The sequence below is a fragment of the Protomyctophum parallelum genome (assembly GCF_964188405.1).
Source record: "Protomyctophum parallelum genome assembly, chromosome: 20".
NCBI lineage: Eukaryota > Metazoa > Chordata > Actinopteri > Myctophiformes > Myctophidae > Protomyctophum > Protomyctophum parallelum.
Genome location: NC_139718.1, coordinates 5,317,403 through 5,339,910, shown reverse-complemented (window position 1 = coordinate 5,339,910; position 22,508 = coordinate 5,317,403). Strand labels below are relative to the sequence as shown.

Sequence of the window (22,508 nt, the reverse complement as noted above, 5' to 3'; positions counted from 1 at the left end):
AACCAGGCTTTGGTCGAGAGGAGCGGGAACCCGCTGAATCAACTGGAGCTCGCCCGCGAGGAACTGAGGACGAAAACGTGCGACTGGTCGGCGGAGGTGGAGAAGTGCGGGAAGGCGAGAGAGGGAGAAACGGAGGCCTTGGTCGAGCAGAACAGGAAACTGTCGACGACGGTGCAGGAGTTCACGGACGAGCGGTGGCGTCTGGTCGCAGAGAAGGAGCTCTTGGTCGACGCGAACGAGCAACTCCTCGAGCAACTGGAGAACGAAAGGGCTCCGAGAGCCAAAGCGGTTCTTTGTGGAGGTGACGAGGTGACGAAACGGAGGAATGAAACCCAGAGACTGAACGGAGCGACGGACGGTCTGCTCGACGCGGACGTGGCTCTGCTGCAGACCCAGCTGGACCTTGCCCGGGAAGAGCTGAGAATCAAACACTCCTATTGGTCGACGGAGGAGGAGAAGTGGCTGAAGGAGCGACGGGAAGTGGCCGTGGAAAAGGAGGCGTTGCTTAAGAACAACGAGCAGCTCCACAGACGGCTTCCCCTCTACTTCCTTCCTCTGTACCTCTATCTCGCCGTGCAATTTATACTCCTCCTCTGACTGCAATGTTGAGGGGCGAATTTATTCATTCACTCATTCACTCATTCACTCATTCATTCATTCATTCATTCATTCATTCATACATAGATCGGTTGATCAATTGGACCGAGAACCAAATAGAGCGTCGCAATCCCTCCCCCTTTCAGAACAACGAACGGCCCAGGAAATGAAAACGCAATGCATTTCCCCATAGGCAGTTCTTATTTAATTTATTTAAAGACCTTTTAAGCGTCGTACGAAGCCAACTCTTGTCGTGACAAATCATGAAACAACACACACAATATTTTGGACCAAACAAATAATTACAAAGAAGAAAAACAACAACAAAAAAGTGTTGTGTAACCTGCCGTGTTTTCTACTTTCTAATTCTTTGTTTGTCCCGAAAATTTTTGTGTGTTTGTCATGATTTGTCACGACAAGAGTTGGCTTCGTACGACGCTTAAAGGTAACCTGACGCTGCCAGATGGGGGCGGTATTGGGTAACCATGTTCCCCAACACAGCACTCATCTGGGATCTCTCAGGGAGTTGAGCTGACAAAAAATCCGTTCCGTACCGAACCAATCAGCGTGAGCTAAGGGCGGGATATGTGCATAACCGGATGTGAAGCTATATAGACACGTCAATATGATTGGTTGTGTTTGCACGCCCACACGGTGATAGACAGACGGTCCCATCCAATCATCTACCAAGTATCTTGAAAAAAAGGAACAGCCCCGTCATCGAATTTGCTTCCGCGATCCCAGATCCCAATAAGCTGTGAAACAAATTTGTGTAGCAAGCTTCTTGGATCTGGCAGCGTCAGGTTAGCTTAACACTAGCAAGGCTGAAAAAAAATCACTCCTACTCAGTCTGACTATATCGGCCCATTCGACCGCTCTCCCCCTTTATCCCCCGCACCCCCGCACCACTCGTTCACACCTCTTCAGCTGGAGACGTCATTGTTGCCTACACGCACTCACTTTTATTTTTATTTTCTTCCCTCTCTTATGAATACATTATTATACACCCAATGAAAATGTACACTTCACGGATTATATAGGCCATTTGGAATTAGGACAATCGGTAGAAAATTGGCAGAGAATAGCACAATAGCACATTAATTGTTGCCTAAATGTACGCACTTTTCTGAAAATGGTTAATCTGCAAGCTGCCCGACATTTCCTTTTCAACTTGATATGTTTCGTAGAGAGGGCATACACAAGCCAGAATTCTGTAGTTTACATGGTATTTTGAATTTTTTAAAATGAGCAAAAAATAAGCGAGTTATGTAAAGAGGGGTGGAGGGAAAAAGGCGATTATTTGGCACAAGTTTCTTTCATGGTCATTGAACATTTTAACTTAAACATTAAACTTCATAAAGCTGTTCCTGTCACTTCATAATATGAAGTGACAGCTTTGTTTAGTTTCTTTCTGTCTCAGTTTCTTTCATGGTCACTGAACATTGTCTCGGTGGAAAAGGGAGATGGAGAAAGAAATGGCTTCATAAAGTTGTGCGTCTGGGACAGATACATGTATAAAATGTCTTTGATTGTGTTTGGCTGAACAAAGCAACGGATCTGTTTTGTGGAGTTCTAGGACTTAATGAACAATGAGCTGTCTCCAGTCAGTGGTGTACGCTAACTAAGTACATTTACTCATGTGTACTTAAAAGTACAGTTTTTTACTTACTTAGTAGTGCTTTACCGTCTCTACGACTGGTACCACTTCTTTCGCCTCTACCACTGGTTTTTGGATAATATTATATATCAGATATTACGGTATAAGAATCCTTTAACTCTCTAACCCTATTTCAAATACACTCTAGTGAAAATGGCAGATCTACAAGCTCACAATGCAGTCATTGACCGACTGATGCATTTCGCTCTGACGAAATATCCTCCATATTTAGGGCGTGGCCGACATGGAAACTCCATATATGGATATGGCTGATGATCCTGTGACGACGTGGTCAGAGGACGCTCCATTGGAACAGTATTTAACAGAGTGTGTTCCCAGGCTAGACTTTCGGAGGTTCCGTGTTTGGGAGATTTTTTTTTGAGAAGATCTGAACTTTCCGCATTAAGACGGTTTCGTAGAGAGACAAGGCCGCGGAAATGGAGGCGAAGAAAATGTTTTCTTGGACAGAGTATGCGTATTCGTATGCTGATTGGTCAATGCAGGAGGAGGCGGGGGAGAGGGAGGGGCAGGGATTTGCTGACATAAATGAGGCTTTGGTCAAGAGGAATGGGCGACTGCTGGAACGACTGGAGCGCAACCGTGAGGGACTGAAGACCAAGAGACTTGCCGGAGACAAGGCAGCCGCCACCGTGGCCGAGACGCATCTGAGACCACAGGAGCAACTGAACCGTACCCGGGAGACCACAGGAACAGAGAACGCTCCGTGGGCCGCGGAGCAGGACAAATGGCAGGAGGAGAGACGACGGTTATCCGCGGAGAGCGAGGCTTTGGTCGCGGAGACGAAGGAGCTCCAGGGGCACCTGGCTCTCCTTCGTCAGCCGAAGGAACCGCCCGCGGAGACGGAGGCGAAGACGGCAGCGCTCACTCTGCGACTCCAGGAGCTCACCCAGGCACTGGAACTCGCCTGGGAGGAACTGAAGCTCAAAGAGGCTCATTGGTCGACGGAGGTGGAGAGATATGGGAAGGAGAGAGAGGAAGCGGCCGGAGAAAAGGAGGCCCTGGTCGAGACGAACGGGCAACTGCTGAAACAACTGGCCCTCGCCCGCGAGGAACTGAAGGCGGGACGCGCTCACTGGTCAACGCAGAAGGACACGTGGGAGAAGGAGAGGCAGGGACTGGCCGACGAAAACCAGGCTTTGGTCGAGAGGAGCGGGAACCTGCTGAATCAACTGGACCTCGCCCGCGAGGAACTGAGGACGAAAACGTGCGACTGGTCGGCGGAGGTGGAGAAGTGCGGGAAGGCGAGAGAGGGAGAAACGGAGGCCTTCATGGTCGAGCAGAACAGGAAACTCCTCGAGCGACTGTCGACGACGGCGCAGGAGTTCACGGACGAGCGGCGGCGTCCGGTCGCAGAGAAGGAGCTCCTGGTCGACGCGAACGAGCAACTCCTCGAGCAACTGGAGAACGAAAGGGCGAGAGCCAAAGCGGTTCTTTGTGGAGGTGACGACGGGGTGACGAAACGGAGGAATGAATCCCAGAGACTGAACGGAGTGACGGACGGTCTGCTCGACGCGGACGTGGCTCTGCTGCAGACCCAGCTGGACCTGGCCCGGGAAGAGCTGAGAATCAAACACTCCTATTGGTGGACGGAGGAGGAGAAGTGGCTGAAGGAGCGACGGGAAGTGGCCGCGGAGAAGGAGGCGTTGCTTAAGAACAACGAGCAGCTCCACAGACGGCTTCCCCTCTACTTCCTTCCTCTGTACCTCTATCTCGCCGTGCAATTTATACTCCTCCTCTGACTGCAATGTTGAGGGGCGAATTTATTCATTCACTCATTCACTCATTCACTCATTCATTCATTCATTCATTCATTCATACATAGATCGGTTGATCAATTGGACCGAGAACCAAATAGAGCGTCGCAATCCCTCCCCCTTTCAGAACAACGAACGGCCCAGGAAATGAAAACGCAATGCATTTCCCCCATAGGCAGTTCTTATTTAATTTATTTAAAGACCTTTTAAGCGTCGTACGAAGCCAACTCTTGTCGTGACAAATCATGAAACAACACACACAATATTTTGGACCAAACAAATAATTACAAAGAAGAAAAACAACAACAAAAAAGTGTTGTGTAACCTGCCGTTTTTTCTACTTTCTAATTCTTTGTTTGTCCCGAAAATTTTTGTGTGTTTGTCATGATTTGTCACGACAAGAGTTGGCTTCGTACGACGCTTAAAGGTAACCTGACGCTGCCAGATGGGGGCGGTATTGGGTAACCATGTTCCCCAACACAGCACTCATCTGGGATCTCTCAGGGAGTTGAGCTGACAAAAAATCCGTTCCGTACCGAACCAATCAGCGTGAGCTAAGGGCGGGATATGTGCATAACCGGATGTGAAGCTATATAGACACGTCAATATGATTGGTTGTGTTTGCACGCCCACACGGTGATAGACAGACGGTCCCATCCAATCATCTACCAAGTATCTTGAAAAAAAGGAACAGCCCCGTCATCGAATTTGCTTCCGCGATCCCAGATCCCAATAAGCTGTGAAACAAATTTGTGTAGCAAGCTTCTTGGATCTGGCAGCGTCAGGTTAGCTTAACACTAGCAAGGCTGAAAAAAAATCACTCCTACTCAGTCTGACTATATCGGCCCATTCGACCGCTCTCCCCCTTTATCCCCCGCACCCCCGCACCACTCGTTCACACCTCTTCAGCTGGAGACGTCATTGTTGCCTACACGCACTCACTTTTATTTTTATTTTCTTCCCTCTCTTATGAATACATTATTATACACCCAATGAAAATGTACACTTCACGGATTATATAGGCCATTTGGAATTAGGACAATCGGTAGAAAATTGGCAGAGAATAGCACAATAGCACATTAATTGTTGCCTAAATGTACGCACTTTTCTGAAAATGGTTAATCTGCAAGCTGCCCGACATTTCCTTTTCAACTTGATATGTTTCGTAGAGAGGGCATACACAAGCCAGAATTCTGTAGTTTACATGGTATTTTGAATTTTTTAAAATGAGCAAAAAATAAGCGAGTTATGTAAAGAGGGGTGGAGGGAAAAAGGCGATTATTTGGCACAATCAATCAAATATATATTAATTACATCGCGTAGCCTATAATGTTTCCCCCTCTATATAAAAATGACAATATATAACTCTAATGTCGTATTTCGTCATGTATGTGAACTATAGGCTGCTTGTAATACTGTTGGTCAAAGTAACTAGTAGTTGGACAGGCTAAATATAATAGTAGGCTATAAGCCCGTTTTCAGCTAAATGCGGAAATGTCCAGGCTAAAAAACTTATCGAACGGGAGTCGTGTTATTATTTATTTACTCGTCATTGTCATGTTCACTCCAAATCAGCAAGTATTATGTCATAAATCAATTAATTTCGTGGCTTTTTGTTCTCTTTTCTCCAGGCTCATATACCCGCATCGAGATGAGCTAGCTCTGCGACAGCCGTGCTGTTTTCAATTAAATTACTTGCAGTATAATATTAACAAGTAAGACGCGCAAACGCGGGAAGCGAACGCAGCTCGTGTGTGTGTGGTTGTGTGTGTGTGTGTGTGTGTGTGTGTGTGCTACAGCTGCGCCCTGTGTGTGTGTGTGTGCTACAGCTGCGCCCTCTGGTGGCGGGCGGGTGGTGTAACAGCGTGACACACACACACACACACACAGACATTCAGCCCTTGCTGTCATAGTAAGTGGCTCACTGCGTTCGCAATAAATACTACATCCTATATATATTGTTTGTCTGTCTAATCATTCAAATGTTTTTCTACATGCATTATGCATTATGTATATATTTTTGCGTTGTAATAACCATTACACCTTCTCCCTGTCATTTGTATACAGTATATAGTGATGGCGTGCCGCTGTCTCAAGACGTGGTCCAGAGGCTTGTGGCACCATTCCTCGACAGAGGCCGAAACATCACAATGGATAACTTTTTCACTTCGATGAAGTTGGGGCAGTCTCTCCTAGCAAACAACACAACGATACTTGGAACTGTGAACAGACAGAGGCGAGAGTTGCCTCCATCCGCACGTGGAAAAGAACAGCTGTTCCACACACAACTGATGACAAGTGATGGTGCCACACTGACAATTTACCAGAGCAAAGCCAACAAAAACGTTTGCATTCTAAGCACCATGCACCGTTCGATCGTGATTGGTAAAGACCCCAAAGCGAAACCAGAGTCTGTAACGGACTATAATGACACGAAATGGGGAGTGGACATTTTGGATCAGATGGCACGAAACTACAGCGTCAGACTTGGCACCAGGCGTTGGCCAATGGCTGTCTTTTACAACATTCTGGACCTGGCTGCCATCAATGCAAACAGTGCTTGAACAAACCGCAGCTCACCAGGAGAGAGTTCCTACAGGACTTGGCACTACAGCTCCGTGAGGAACACATGGGTGAAAAGGACTCAGTCATGCCACCACGCACCCCTCGGCGCCAGCAGCGCAGCGCACTGCAGCCGCTGCCTACGACTCCTAGTGCACAGAACCAGCCTACAACACCCAGAGCTGCCAAGAGGAGACAGGATGGTCCACAGACACCAGACACGCCCAAGAAGCGAAGGCAGTGTCAGCTTGACAGATGTGGGTCTTTAAATGAATTAAATAAGAACTGCCTATGGGGAAATAAATGCATTGCGTTTTCATTTCCTGGGCCGTTCGTTGTTCTGAAAGGGGGATTCTGAAAGTCTAACTAATTAGGTGATGTAATGGTGATGTACTGTATACTGTGTATACTGTAAGTACTGGGGTTGAGTACTTTGTCCTGCACCACCGCTGGTCTTTTGCAGTCTTTTGTATACGTGATTGATTACGTGATTGATTACTCCCTCGTGTGATGAAACCTGCTATAGGGGCTATCGATACTTTTGGAGTTTGGAAAGGGTCGTCATTCAGAAGAGCACGGCTGGTCTTTATGCCCACGAGTCCTCCACAAAGACCACATCAACGCTGTCGGGCGGGAAACCCAGTGGCGTGCACAGATAAACACTAGGGGGTGCTAGAGCACCCCCTGCCCTTTTGGCAAAAGAAAAAATCTTAATTTGTGTGGACCATGGTGACAATTCAGAGCTGCCAACCTGCACACATTTTGTGTACCAACCACGCAATTCTAGGTGTCTATACACCTAGAATTGCGTGGTTGGTACACAAAATGTGTGCAGGTTGGCAGCTCTGCGACATTGATCAAATCTTGATAAAAAAACGCTTCTACTATATTATTTAGGCCCCCACAATCTAAAGCTATGTTTCTATGTCAGTGGTTCTTCGATTAAAGAAAAAATTTCAATAGCTAAAGCACCAAAATGGGTTCCCGCCCCAAAATGCGCTGCACAAGGTGCCCTTTTTTTCACTTGAGCACCTGCCCCTCTAAATGTCTGTGCACGCCACTGGGGAAACCACTTACAATATCTCCATAGTTTGTTTTTGTTTTTGTCGTAAAATTAACGCTCTACTTGATCATACTACAGCGTCAAACAAAAGCATCACAACACATTTAGCGTTGCGTTTTGAGCTTCCAGATCTGCTTAATATACTTTTGCTGTTTTTGAATTTCAACGCTGACAACGTAAACAGTTTTGGGACATAATAGGTTTCTCCACCCGATAGAAACGATACACTACCTCTAATTAGAACACAACATCTATAGCCATAACGCTGAGGCCGCTCCACACACAAACAAACCACTCCACAGAGAAGGATTGCAGTCATTAACCCATTTTGACCTGGGAACGATTCTGCAAATGTCTTCTAAATCCTGTTTTTTTTCTTGAAAAAGCCGTTTTTCTATGTCAGTCGTTCTCAAACACTTTCATGTTACTTTTCACGATTCTTCAAAAATAGCAGACCTACAAGCTCGTAGCGCGCCACTCGGTGGCGCGCTATGAGCTTGTAGAGTCGTTCTCAAACACTTTCATGTTACTTTTCACGATTCTTCAAAAATAGCAGACCTACAAGCTCGTAGCGCGCCACTCGGTGGCGCGCTATGAGCTTGTAGATCTGCTATTTTTTCAATAGCTAAAGCATAACACGATGCTAACACCAAAATGGGTTCCCGTTCAGAATGCGTTAAATAAGCCCACAAGCAAAATGCAGTTGAACTGCTTGCCGTCCAGCATTAGAATTTAAAGGTCCCACTCCCCCTGCTTGCAAATCAAAGCTATAATTCTACTTCTGTTTCCCCGATATGCATCATAGTGTACAAACTACTGCCCCATGCCCACCGCCACAGTAATGAATTCGTTGCCAACAAATTATATTATCTTTTTTTTTTTATCTGCAACTAATCGCGGGTGTTTTTTGTAACCTATCGTGACAGTTTTTTTTCCACTTAAAGGGTTAAGTTTAGATTTTTGGACTTAAAGCTGTAGGAAATACTTGCCATTTAATATATAGCGTTCGCAATGGTATTAATTGACTGCATGAGTCCCGTGGTGGGAGTTCTGCTCTGGTTTTGGTCAATATTAACACTTAGGGCCGATTCATACTCCTATTTTAGAGCCGAATAAAAGTGGGTTCGGCTGTAGAGCCTACAATTTGACGTCATTTGAGGTTCGGGGGGGGGGGGGGGGGGGGGGGGGGGTACCGTCCTAAAGTCGGCTCTTCGGTGCTACTGAAAATGTCTGACGAGCCGAAATCATTTGGGCACTACAGCGCCGAAACAGCTGTAAAATAGGAGTATGAACTGGCCCTTAGACTGCAGACCGTGTGGTAAATAGCTTGCGCGGGCCCAGAATTGGGGAGATTACTACTCAAGTACTTCCGTTTTCCCCCGGCTTGCAGACCTCCATTGTATAAGAAAAGGCTAAGGTTATAGCTCTAGCTATCTTTCTCGACAATTTTTTATAGTTCAATCGCGATGCGGTGAAAAATCTGAAGTCAGATCCGAACTCCGGAGGTCCCGATCAGCACTTAACGGACGGACGGACAGGGACGTAGTGTTTTTGAGAACAAAGTACCAGAGAAGATCCTAATTATAACAGTAGTCCAGGGGTGGGCAACTGGCGGCCCGGGGGCCACATGCGGCCCCCGCATTCACTTAATGCGGCCCGAATGTTAATATCAGAATACTGATTGATTTCAGCTGTTTACAATTCCAAAACCCGCTTTAATTACTTCATGACTAGTATTAAATGACTAATACTTAATGACTAGTAACATGTTATTGTCTTTTTGTGTCCAATGTAGTTATGTTAAAAGTTCATAAAGTTAACTATAACTAAATGCATTTGAAATTCAATAAAAACTAGGTTACTTTTCAGGATTCAAAAAACATCAAAAACAGCAAAATAAATGTCAGGTTTCCAATTCAAATATAGCAAAAATAGCTGATCTACAAGCTCAAAACGCGTCGCATTGCGACGCGTTTTGAGCTTGTAGATCGGCTATTTTTGCTACGACAGTAATATGCACTGTGGCCCCTCTGGAGTGAGTGTGGAAATATATTGGCCCTCGCCATCGTCAAAGTTGCCCACCCCTGCAGTAGTCTATGCATGCGCGAGCAAGTTCCGTGCACAACAGCCGTTGCCTAGCAACCGGCTCAGGGCTAAAAGTTGGTCTTTCACCGTGCGCCGTCTCAGATCCATAAAGCTATACAGTAAATCTATAAAGTGCTCAAAGTGAAAAAAGGGCACCTTGTGCAGCGCGTGGAACCGGCCGCTTGCCTTAAAGGGACACTTCACCCTTTTTGCAAAAAAATATATGTTAATGACGTTTAGAAGCTTTAGAATACTTTCCTGGGGGTCTTTATGTGTGTAATATGTGGTTTTAGATATTTTAGATTGTAGCAGTGAGCCTGTTGTCTCTGATGTCATGGACACTGGGCTCACTTCCTTCCTGGACTACATGTTGTCTCAGTAAGACAGCTCTCCCCCTATGCACAAGGAGGAGCAGTGCACCAAATAATTATGGGAATTGTAGTCCAGGAAGGTAGTGAGACCACTGTCCATGACATCAGAGATTTTAGGCCAGAGATCAGATTAAAAAAATGTCTGTTTGAAAATGTCAGTTTTCTGAAAAAGCCATGTTTCTATGTCCGTCGTTCTTCAAAAATAGCAGACCTACAAGCGAGCCACTCGGTGGCGCGCTCATGACAATGAACACAATATTTTGGGCCGATCAAATCATTAGAAAGAAGAAAATAAAGGCAGGAGACAACACTATTTGTTTTGCTTTTCTTCTCATAAATTATTTGATCGGCCCAAAACATAGTGTTCATTGTCATGATTTGTTACGATCCGAGTTGGCTTTGTCCGCATAACCGTCTTTAAATAAATACTTTAAGAAAAGCCTATGGGCAAAATGCATTGGGATTTATTTCCTGGGCCACTCGTTGTTCTGAAAGGGGGAGGGACTGAGACGCTCTATTGGTGTTGCTGGACACAACAAAATACTGGGCACAAAATAATGTGAAATTCAAAGCTCACACTATCGTTCTGGCTAGGGGAAACACTGCTGAGCATGTGCAAAAATGGACACTTAGTTAAATTGATTCTATGGATATTTGCTGTGTATTATAAAAAAGCAAATGGTTTTTAAAGTGTTGGAAGCCAGATTTGTATTCTCTACGCCCCAAACAGCCTCTCTACAAACAGTACGTGTAAAAGTACTGCACTCCACGCAATTGACTGCCATCCACCTCTCTGTCGACCTTGGGCAGGCAACCCGCCCCGACTGTAAAGCACACTTTTCTAGTTTATACTGTATAATGGGAAATATATATGTGACCCAGGCCAGCAGAATGTGCCTCATGTCGCCAGAATGAACATGCCTTAAATCAATAAATAAACTCGTTTTTTTTTTTTATGTGATTTTCTTTTTTTTTCATATTAATACAGTTTGAATGTTGAAGAAGGTTTTCATTCAAACAGATTGTTCATTTGGGCAAATGAAATGTATACATTTATACGTCAAAGTGGGCTTGTTTTTTAACAAGTTTCTGGAGGCAGAAGAGCGCAGTTCCGAGATTTGCATGTTGGTTACGATTGGTCTGGAATCTCTTTGTCCTCAGGTTTCACGCTCTGATCACCGCCCATTAGCGTGCTTGTGTTTGTAAACACAGAAGTATTCTGGGCATTTGGGTTAGACTTTACAGAAAATAAACAAAACCACGTATAGCTACTCGCTGAAATACACTTCCCAGCTTGGAGTCTTTCACCAACAAACAACAGGCTAGAAGCTAGCTAGCCTAGTTAGCTAGCCGTCTGTGTGTTAAAGAGCAAAGAGATCACACGTCTTTTCTTTTAATCACAACTCGCTCATTTCTTGCTCATTTAAAAAAAGGTTATATACTATGTAAACTATGAAATGCAGGCTTTCATTTGGTATATAGAACGTTTGTGTAGGCCGTCTCTAAGAAACGGTATCAATTGAAAAGGAAATGTCGGAAAACCGCTTAATTTTTTTCCTCGCGCACCCAGCAAAGAGCTACGTCTTTTCAAATACGGCCGTTAGTACTGTTAATTCAACATCCGGTGAGGGGAGGATACGGATCGTGTATGTATTGTGTATATAAATCAGGGCATACAGTGGGTGGGCTTTAGACCGGATGTAAGCCTTGCACACTAAATAGACACCCGATGTAGTATGAATCCACCCATCGAATGCACAGGAATTACTATAAATGAAACCAGGCATTGTGACTGCATGTGGACAGATCTGTTTATTAAAATAGCAAATCTACAAGCGCACAACATCATAGCCTGATGCGTCGATTTTATTTATTTAAAATACTGGGTCAATTGTCTGACTTTGATTGCTTAAAGTAGACCTGCATAAAATGGTGTACTGCAGCTATTTACAACCAGGTAGTGTATAAGTTAAATTGAACACTTAACTTAATATTTAATACTTGAATACTTATACTTAGTATTTAATACTTAGTACTTTCAAAAGGGTTTATTGGGGCACCTTACAAATTGCATTGTTTGTTCTACTGGCTTAAACATGTCAGTGTTTCTAGTGTTGCACTGTTGACAGCTAAAACGTCCTATTGTCTCTTGTCCCTCCCATTGTCACACCCACTTCTGTCCAGCTCTAAGGTGATAAAATGTTGTGAATATTGAAAAGGGCTTTTCTCAGCTTTGGGTGAAAGGCCCCAGTCATTTTAAAATGGTTATATCTCCTTCAATTATTGTCCAATTTCATTGAATGATACATCATATGAAAGCTTACATTCTGTACTTTAATAATCTGTAAAAATCTGAAAAATGGAAAAGGCGACATGAGGCATGTTTTGTTGGCACTGGTCACATATATTCCACTCGGGGTGAAGTGTAGACAATTTATTGAAGAGGATGGGAGCATTAAAATGAGCGGTACGGCAACGTACTGTACCCAGGGGGGCAGTCAGACAGATATTTTGTGAAGCCTGAAACTCCTGAAAGTTCATATAATGGCCTGTTGTGGCGCTGTCATTGGACCCAGAAAAACCCATAGTCCATGTATTTGGGCCCAACTTCACCTAGACTGTATTACCTTAATAAACATGGTCATGAATACTTTCCGCTTCCAGTCACTAGTTTAAAGTCTCATTTCTAATGTCATAATATTCTTTTTGAAAAATTATGGTCCCATTAATAAAATAAATGACCATAAAGTTGCGTATGTTCTGAGGGGCGTGGCTACCGTTACAGTCTATGATCGGGAGTCCCCACCCACTCGAGTCAAAATAAAAACCAACAGAGAAGAAGGGGGGAAGTCCTGCCTCGTTGTCTGGGCCAGCCAATGGGCCAGCTGGGCCCAAACGGAGCCAGCCAATGGCCAGCTGGGCCCAAACGGAGCCAGCCAATGGCCAGCTGGGCCCAAACGGATCTAGAAAGATGGCGACTTACAGTGCAGGAATAACAGGCTTCATTTTACGTCCATGTTAGACCCGGGGAACGCTTTGTCCATATTTTTTACAGTCTATGACTGTACCACACCCCTGGAGCCCCTGACATATACTGTACCAACATACTGTACCACACCCCTGGAGCCCCTGACATACTGTACCAACATACTGTACCACCCCCCCCCCCCCCCCTGACAGGACAGAATGTAAAACCCTTCTTATTAGAGACACTGTGGCTGCAATCCGGTATCGACAATTATTATTCCATGGCTCGGTTGAATGCTTGATTCTGATTGGTCAATGGCTGAATGTCCTGATAATGACCGTTCCGCTCTATAGCAGACTAATCAGACCCTCTGAGCACCAGCTGTGTGGCTGGCTGTGCCCCGCTTGATTTACTGCCGCTTCCAACATGACAGCCATGTAAACACGCACGCACGCACGCACGCACGCACACACGCACGCACACACGCACGCACACACGCACACACTAGTGACACACAATGTAATTTGCATTTAAACATTGCTCTCAAAAATGTTTTTGAAAACATTAGAGCGAGAAACAGACGAAGCACTAGGCCTACCCAAAAATGGATTCTATTTGATCAACTCACTTCCTTGTTTTTTCCGACAGTGCTGCAGCCCTGCAGCTGGCCAGACGCAGCCAGCGCAAACTTTAACCAGTTTTGTCCAAAGCACCTTTTACTACTTTCCGTTGGTTCAATATTTTCTAAACAATACACAGACGTAAAGGGTGTTCAATAGCACCAGTGGCGGCTCTAGCTGATGTTGGTTGGAGGGGCTGAAGAAATCTTATGCTACGGGCCAATATACGATAGTATATGCTGATTGATTTATTAACATTTTGCAGAATTACAGTACATTTCAAGTACAACTCAATACAAAAACATGCTATCCATTGTTCACCCTATACTACAGCATGTTCACAGAATACTGGTCTACAGCAACAACAGCATCAACATCACATTCCACAACAACCCAGTACCCATGCAGTGCTACTCAGAAAATCTATTACACTATGCTACCCAACTAGTTCAACCTGCAGCTATAGCATCATATTCCAGATATCAAAGTACAGCAATGACACTACTACAGGCCTATACTTTGTTACAGCAAATGCTCCACAACAACAGAAGTGCATGCCCACAAAAAAACACTCCACTGAACATTGTTTGTATTTGTATGTACAGATAGCTGCTCTTATACTGTCATTAATAATAACAGTACGCATGCACGCACGCATGCACGCACGCACACACGCGCGCGCGCGCGCAACTGGCGCAAACGGGCCGTTTGCACCAGTTGCGTTGCGCGCGCGTGTCGGTGCCGTTTCGAAACAAGCAACTTGCAAGGCACACACACATGCACGCACGTGCGCACGCACACGGCACCGAAACAACACTAACACACGCACACAAACACAGCCTCTCTCTCTCTCTCTTCCCAACTCAATGAGAGCTCGAGCCACTTTCAATGTGATTAAACCAGCGATTATGTTTCTTAACTTTGTGAGATGAATGAAGCAGACCACTCTACCTTTCTGTGGGTCCGGTGTGCGGTCAGCTCACTCAGCTGTCTGCCCCAAGCAAGAATTTCAAACTCACAAAACGTATTCTTCGTATCCTTTCCTTTTGTTATATCCAAAATGGACGATATGCTCCCAGTCTCTTAACTTCATTTTCCCCTCCACGGACACAGGACAAAACAGATTATAAAGTAAATAATAAACTTATTTCATTTAAAATACTTCCACCCGTCATTCTTTCACATCATAAACAACCACACACGAGCAGGTGCTGTGATTGGTCAATAGCCAATGACCTCACGGTCTGAGGCGGGCCTTAGGGCTGAGCACAGCCCTCTATTGGCTCTGGGGCTGAGAGATTGTAGCCCCAATGGCAAGTAAACCAAGCAGGCGTATCTTGGCAGCTGTCAATCATTCAACGCAATGAAAGCCAATGGAAGCATTTTGGGCTGTAAGAAATCAGCCCATTTTGGGCTATTTTGTGTTTTTCTTGTAACTATTTGATGCTGTTGCTGCTTTAGATTATACCAGAATATAAAAGTATCTATTCTAAAACATTTTAATAATAATTTCTCATCTTTACTCCATAAGATAGGGGGGGCTCAGCCCCCCTTGCCCATAGATACGAGCCACCCCTGAATAGCACTGATTTATGCAAAGGAAAAATCTAAAAGCTCAAAAATGGAGTTATGAGGTGTCCTCCCGACAGCAACAATATAATCTTGGGGGTCCTTGACATGAAAATGTTGGAGAACGACTGACATAGTATAGAAACATAGGGTTTTTCAGAAAACTCTCAGGATTTAGAAGACATCTGTGACAAAATTTGACTGAGGGACTGCCATTGGATTTTTTTTCATGTCATATAGTAAATGGTGCATTTATATAGCGCCTTTATCCAAGGCGCTTTACATAGATTGTGCATTACATTCACCCATTCACACACACATTCATACACCGATTGCGGCGGAAGCCATGCAAGGCACCAACCAGCACATCGGGAGCAATTTGGGGTTCAGTGTCTTGCCCAAGGACACTTCAACATGTAGACAGGAGGAGGAGCCGGGATTCGAACCGCTGACCCATGGATCATTGGACGACCTGCTCTACCTCTTGAGCCACAGTCGCCCCTCATATGAAAGCAGGGAATCAAATTGACGTATTGGTTGTTCAGTTTGACCCACCAGTTTTGGAGATATGGCTTATAGAGTAATATCTTGCAGAGAAACAGCGAGTTGAGAAAACAGGCTTGAAAGGATCACTTCTGTGGTCTCTAACATTACACCATAGCTACATGTTTAAGCATTTATTTCATATTTACATGTCTTCTGTGGTCTCTAACATTACACCATAGCTACATGTTTAAGCATTTATTTCATATTTACATGTGGATTTTAGCTCTGACACTTATTTCAGACATGCTCTAGTAGTATGTGCAGAGTCTGTCTGTGCTATTAACTCATTTTGAAAAAAACAATTTGTAGAATCGTGTAGAGGACGTGGCCGTCAGAACTCACCTCAGACTGTAGAGGACGTGGCCGTCAGAACTCACCTCAGACTGTAGAGGAACTCACCTCAGACTGTAGAGGAACTCACCTCAGACTGTAGAGGACGCGGCCTGTCAGAACTCACCTCAGACTGTAGAGGACGCGGCCTGTCAGAACTCACCTCATACTGTAGAGGACGTGGCCGTCAGAACTCACCTCAGACTGTAGAGGAACTCACCTCAGACTGTAGAGGAACTCACCTCAGACTGTAGAGGAACTCACCTCAGACTGTAGAGGAACTCACCTCAGACTGTAGAGGACGCGGCCTGTCAGAACTCACCTCAGACTGTAGAGGACGCGGCCTGTCAGAACTCACCTCATACTGTAGAGGACGTGGCCGTCAGAACTCACCTCAGACTGTAGAGGAACTCACCTCAGACTGTAGAGGACGCGGCCTGTCAGAACTCACCTCATACTGTAGAGGACGTGGCCGTCAGAACTCACCTCAGACTGTAGAGGAACTCACCTCAGACTGTAGAGGAACTCACCTCAGACTGTAGAGGAACTCACCTCAGACTGTAGAGGAACTCACCTCAGACTGTAGAGGACGCGGCCTGTCAGAACTCACCTCAGACTGTAGAGGACGCGGCCTGTCAGAACTCACCTCATACTGTAGAGGACGTGGCCGTCAGAACTCACCTCAGACTGTAGAGGAACTCACCTCAGACTGTAGAGGAACTCACCTCAGACTGTAGAGGACGCGGCCTGTCAGAACTCACCTCAGACTGTAGAGGACGCGGCCTGTCAGAACTCACCTCAGACTGTAGAGGACGCAGCCTGTCAGAACTCACCTCAGACTGTAGAGGACGCGGCCTGTCAGAACTCACCTCAGACTGTAGAGGACGTGGCCGTCAGAACTCACCTCAGACTGTAGAGGGCGTGGCCGTCAGAACTCACCTCAGACTGTAGAGAACGTGGCCGTCGGGGAACACGCGGATCATGATGTTGTCGGTGGTGGTGTCGTGGATGAAGGACCTCTTGGAGTGGACGAAGAAGACGTCGGGCACCCAGATCTTCTTCACCAGCCGCCCGTCGAACGTCATGCTCTTATTGGTGGAGCTGGTGAAGGACAGACGCTCGTCCTTCCAGTAGTGTCTCAGGTACAGCGTCATGGTGAAGTCCTGCAGCCAGGGGGCGGTACGGAGCAAAAAGGGTTAAGCGTTTCCCCTTGAAGGCCTCTGATGACGTTACATTTTTGCCATTTGAAAACAGCTGATCTACAAGCTCACAATGCGTCGCGTCGCATTGTGAGCTTGTGATCGGCTGTTTTCAGAATATTTGTGACATTTGAAACTTGAAGGAGGGGGGGGGGGCTATAAAATGTTATAAAAAAACAACATATTTAGCCCCATGCTCGTATGCCCCCCTGTCAAAAACAGCTAAAATCCCTAAAACGAAAGAAAGCAGCAAATGAAGAAAACACAACACTCATCTTTTACTTTCTCTAATAACAACCTAAAACATGAACCTTGGTTGAAAAAAACTAAAGTTGTCCTCTGAAAATATGTTGTTCCAGTGACACCCCCCCCCCCCCCCCACCAGAAGCAAAGATTTGAGTTAAAAACGTTCGCTCTGAAGGAATATATTTGCACCACATTTTTTACGATTTTTCAAAAACAGCAGATCTAACAAGTTAGTAGAGCTTGTGGATCTGCTATTATAACATAAGTTATAACATAATGCTTAAAACACCAAAAGGGGTTCCCGTTCAGAATGGGTTAAGATGAGATGAGATTAGATGGAAATGCTTAGACTACCAACCCAATAGATCCACCGTTAAAATAATGGGTTGGGCCAGACTGTGACACAGTATCACTACACAGATATTTGAGATGTAACTGGACCACAGTGTTGCTTTTGGCAGCACATTTTGATTTTAGTTTCAGTCATAGTCTTTTGAAAAGTTTTCATTTAGTTTTAGTCACATTTTAGTCACATGGAATGTGTTAGTGTTAGTCTAGTTTTAGTCGACTAAATGCCATGAGGTTTTAGTCGATTTTGGCGGGCCTTGACATTTTTTTCACTTGCTGAAAATAGCCGATCTGCTATTTCCAGCATGCAACCAAGTGTAAAATGACTTACACTGGATCTCTTGGCCACTAGTCCCTTCCTAACATTTTAGCCTAGTTTTTATTTGTTGACGAAATCGTCAGTATATTTAGTTTTCATGTAGTTTCCATTTAGTTTTCGTCAGTGGAAAAAGGTAGTCGACGCACATTTTTCGTCGTAGTTTCAGTCGACGAAACACCAGTCAGCGTTGCTACTACAGTATCAGACAGAATCCTCCGGAACATGTGCTTCATTGTCCTGCAGCTCCTGAAGCCGTCTGCGGTTGGCCTTCCTCGTTTCCTGGTCGATGGGATAAGTACAGAACACGGCGAAGCTGAGCAGAATGAGGGCGACGGGCGCGGCCGAGACCAACAGCTTCAGGGCTAAATGCACCTCCTACGGCTGCGAGCAGCGTCGAGGAACGTAGTCCGCCAAGTCTAAGCTCAGCGTGGAAAGGCCCTGGGCGACCCCGGAGGCCAGCTTAGCAGAGAAGATGTAGAAGGAGTAGAAGATGGCCGCCTCGTGGCCGTCGCTGGACTCGGGGCTGTGCACCCGGAAGTCGTCCAGCGCGTCGGGAAGCATCGACCACGGCAACAGGTACGCCGACGCCACGCTCGCTCCGGCGGCGACGGCGACGACGTAGGTGACCGTCAGGTCGCTCTCCGCGCACGCCACCAGGACCAGGAAGGGAAGGACGGAGGCGCCGCCGACGTAGACCGCCGTCTTCTTACCGAAGCGGGTCTGGAACCACTGCCAGAAGGGCACGGTCAGCGCGGCGGAGAGCATGACCACCAGCACGATGTTCTTGAAGTCCGCTCCGAAGCCCAGCGTGTAGCTGCAGAACAGCGCCAAGTTCCCGTTCAGGAGCTTGTACGCCAGCGACGAGAGGAGGAAGCCCGCGACCAGTCTGACGTAGGGTCCGTGCCCCGCCATCATCCTGACGCCCTGGAAGAAAGACGGCCGCGTGGGCTCCGCTGAGCGGGGGCGGCGGGATTCCTCCACCTCTCGCACTCCAAAGAACAGAGCCGCGGTGCAGAGGAAGTAGAAGGCGGAGATGGCGCCCGAGGCGTTCACGTAGGCGGCTTCGGTGCCGTCCAAGGAGAAAGGCGAGGAGGAGCGCGTGTCGTTGGCGCCGGCCAGCGGGAAGAAAGAACCCAGTTCCTCGGTGGCGTTATTATTATTACCGGACGCCGGGGAGAGGAGGAGGAGGAGGCACGGCGGCGCGTCGCCCATGCCCACAATCTGCCCCTGGACGGCCGTGCCCACCACCACCACCACGGCCAGGACCTCCACGGTCATCCTGTAGGCGGTGGCCGAGTCTCTCTCCTCCTGCCGGGCGCTGAGGGACATGGTGAGGGCCGCGTAGGGCACGTCCACGCACGTCTGCAGCGTCTGGTAGAGGCAGTAGGACGCCAGGTGCCAGGCCAGGCTCCCGCCGCGCGCCATGAAGGGGGGAACGTACCACACCAGGACGTAGGACAGCGGAGCGGCCAGCCCGATCCAGGGCAGCATGCGCCCCCCCGTCCGTGACCGCGAGACCAGGAAGCCCACCACGGGGTCCATCGACAGCCCGCCTCGCTGATTCCCAGCCGGCGTGCGGGCGTCGTTTTTTGAGCCGACCGGCCCGTGTGCGTTCAAAGAACTGGCGTTGGAACTCCGCTCCTCTCCCTGATCTCCTTCGGCCATGACGACAAGTCTTTGACTGTTTTTAGATGGCTTGCACCGTGAAGAAGAACAAAACCCACAATGAAGGTTTTCTTATTTTGCACGGTGGGTGCATCAAAAAACAACGCCTTTCAGATGCTTTCAACACTTAGCAAAGTCTGCGGTCATTTTGAGCGTATACATCTCGGCGGGACATATATGGATATTATTTAAGAAATAGCCTCATGTGATGATAAGACGCTCAACCGTACAAGAGCTGCTGATGACATTACAACATCATCGGCATCATATGGACGTATAATTATGGAGTTTCCACAATATCTAAGCCCAAACATGGTGTATCCATCGGTGTGGGTTCATGACGCCAGTCTGGAATGAGTCAGTTCATGACGCCAGTCTGGAATGAGTCAGTTCATGACGCCAGTCTGGAATGAGTCAGTCCGTGACGCCAGTCTGGAATGAGTCAGTCCATGACGCCAGTCTGGAATGAGTCAGTCCGTGACGCCAGACTGGAATGAGTCAGTCCATGACGCCAGTCTGGAATGACACAGAGACACCTCCCTGACAATATAACGATACAGAGACACCTCCCTGACAATATAACGATACAGAGACACCTCCCTGACAATATAACGATACAGAGACACCTCCCTGAAAATATAACGACACAGAGACACCTCCCTGACAATATAAAGACACAGAGACACCTCCCTGACAATATAACGATACAATAACGCAGAGACAGCTTGTTTATTTTTGGACCACAACGCTTATAGTAGACGATATTAAGATCACCCCATGTTATTCTCCATAGAGACATTACTTCCGCGAAACCAGGGGAATCGAAGGGATGAGCGAGTTACGTCAGGACTTCGGTGCTCTATCGCTTTATATCAAAATCCACCAGCAGAAGCCAAACACACATACCTCTACTGCGCCCAGGACGATTGCTAGGGCAGGTTGCCATGTCCCTCCAGGCACAAGGCCCAAATACGCACGCACCCCCCATTGGAATCTAACTCATCATGATTAATTTTTTTCTCTGCCTGTTTTCTCTGAAAAAATACTACAAAACCCGTCTTTTTGTCAAATCCGTCCGGCGTTCAGACGAGAATAGGGATTTGTGATCCTACTGTGGCCGACATAATATACCATTTCTGGTGAAAGATAAACAACATGGCCAGCTGGTAGACGACAATGAGCGTTCTGTTTCGTCTTTTGTGAAGCGTGTGTTCGTCTCTGTGAAGCGTGTGTTCGTCTCTGTGAAGCGTGTGTTCGTCTCTGTGAAGCGTGTGTTCGTCTCTGTGAAGCGTGTGTTCGTCTCTGTGAAGCGTGTGTTCGTCTCTGTGAAGCGTGTGTTCGTCTCTGTGAAGCGTGTGTTCGTCTTTGTGAAGCGTGTGTTCGTCTCTGTGAAGCGTGTGTTCGTCTTTGTGAAGCGTGTGTTCGTCTTTGTGAAGCGTGTGTTCGTCTTTGTGAAGCGTGTGTTCGTCTCTGTGAAGCGTGTGTTCGTCTCTGTGAAGCGTGTGTTCGTCTCTGTGAAGCGTGTGTTCGTCTCTGTGAAGCGTGTGTTCGTCTCTGTGAAGCGTGTGTTCGTCTCTGTGAAGCGTGTGTTCGTCTTTGTGAAGCGTGTGTTCGTCTCTGTGAAGCGTGTGTTCGTCTTTGTGAAGCGTGTGTTCGTCTTTGTGAAGCGTGTGTTCGTCTCCGTGAAGCGTGTGTTCGTCTTTGTGAAGCGTGTGTTCGTCTCTGTGAAGCGTGTGTTCGTCTCCGTGAAGCGTTTGTTCGTCTTTGTGAAGCGTGTGTTCGTCTTTGTGAAGCGTGTGTTCGTCTTTGTGAAGCGTGTGTTCGTCTTTGTGAAGCGTGTGTTCGTCTCCGTGAAGCGTGTGTTCGTCTCTGTGAAGCGTGTGTTCGTCTCTGTGAAGCGTGTGTTCGTCTCTGTGAAGCGTGTGTTCGTCTTTGTGAAGCGTGTGTTCGTCTCTGTGAAGCGTGTGTTCGTCTCTGTGAAGCGTGTGTTCGTCTCTGTGAAGCGTGTGTTCGTCTTTGTGAAGCGTGTGTTCGTCTCTGTGAAGCGTGTGTTCGTCTCTGTGAAGCGTGTGTTCGTCTCTGTGAAGCGTGTGTTCGTCTCTGTGAAGCGTGTGTTCGTCTCTGTGAAGCGTGTGTTCGTCTCTGTGAAGCGTGTGTTCGTCTATGTGAAGCGTGTGTTCGTCTCTGTGAAGCGTGTGTTCGTCTCTGTGAAGCGTGTGTTCGTCTCTGTGAAGCGTGTGTTCGTCTCTGTGAAGCGTGTGTTCGTCTCTGTGAAGCGTGTGTTCGTCTCTGTGAAGCGTGTGTTCGTCTCTGTGAAGCGTGTGTTCGTCTTTGTGAAGCGTGTGTTCGTCTCTGTGAAGCGTGTGTTCGTCTCTGTGAAGCGTGTGTTCGTCTCTGTGAAGCGTGTGTTCGTCTCTGTGAAGCGTGTGTTCGTCTCTGTGAAGCGTGTGTTCGTCTTTGTGAAGCGTGTGTTCGTCTTTTGTGAAGCGTGTGTTCGTCTCTGTGAAGCGTGTGTTCGTCTCTGTGAAGCGTGTGTTCGTCTTTGTGAAGCGTGTGTTCGTCTCTGTGAAGCGTGTGTTCGTCTCTGT

General features: G+C 46.8%; 2 pseudogenes across 2 annotated transcripts in view; both read right to left on the bottom strand.

Annotated features, from left to right (window-relative positions):
* The window catches only part of LOC310878360 (gamma-aminobutyric acid receptor subunit rho-2-like), a 100,774-nt pseudogene that overhangs the window by 31,900 nt on the left and 46,366 nt on the right, over window positions 1-22,508 (bottom strand). Inside the window, exon 4 of the transcript in view lies at window positions 17,083-17,306. The product of the transcript in view is annotated as a gamma-aminobutyric acid receptor subunit rho-2-like (transcript). The remainder of the gene's footprint in view (window positions 1-17,082; window positions 17,307-22,508) is intronic.
* LOC310878429 (sodium-dependent lysophosphatidylcholine symporter 1-B-like) lies at window positions 18,457-19,920 on the bottom strand (annotated as a pseudogene). Its single transcript has one exon. The product of its transcript is annotated as a sodium-dependent lysophosphatidylcholine symporter 1-B-like (transcript).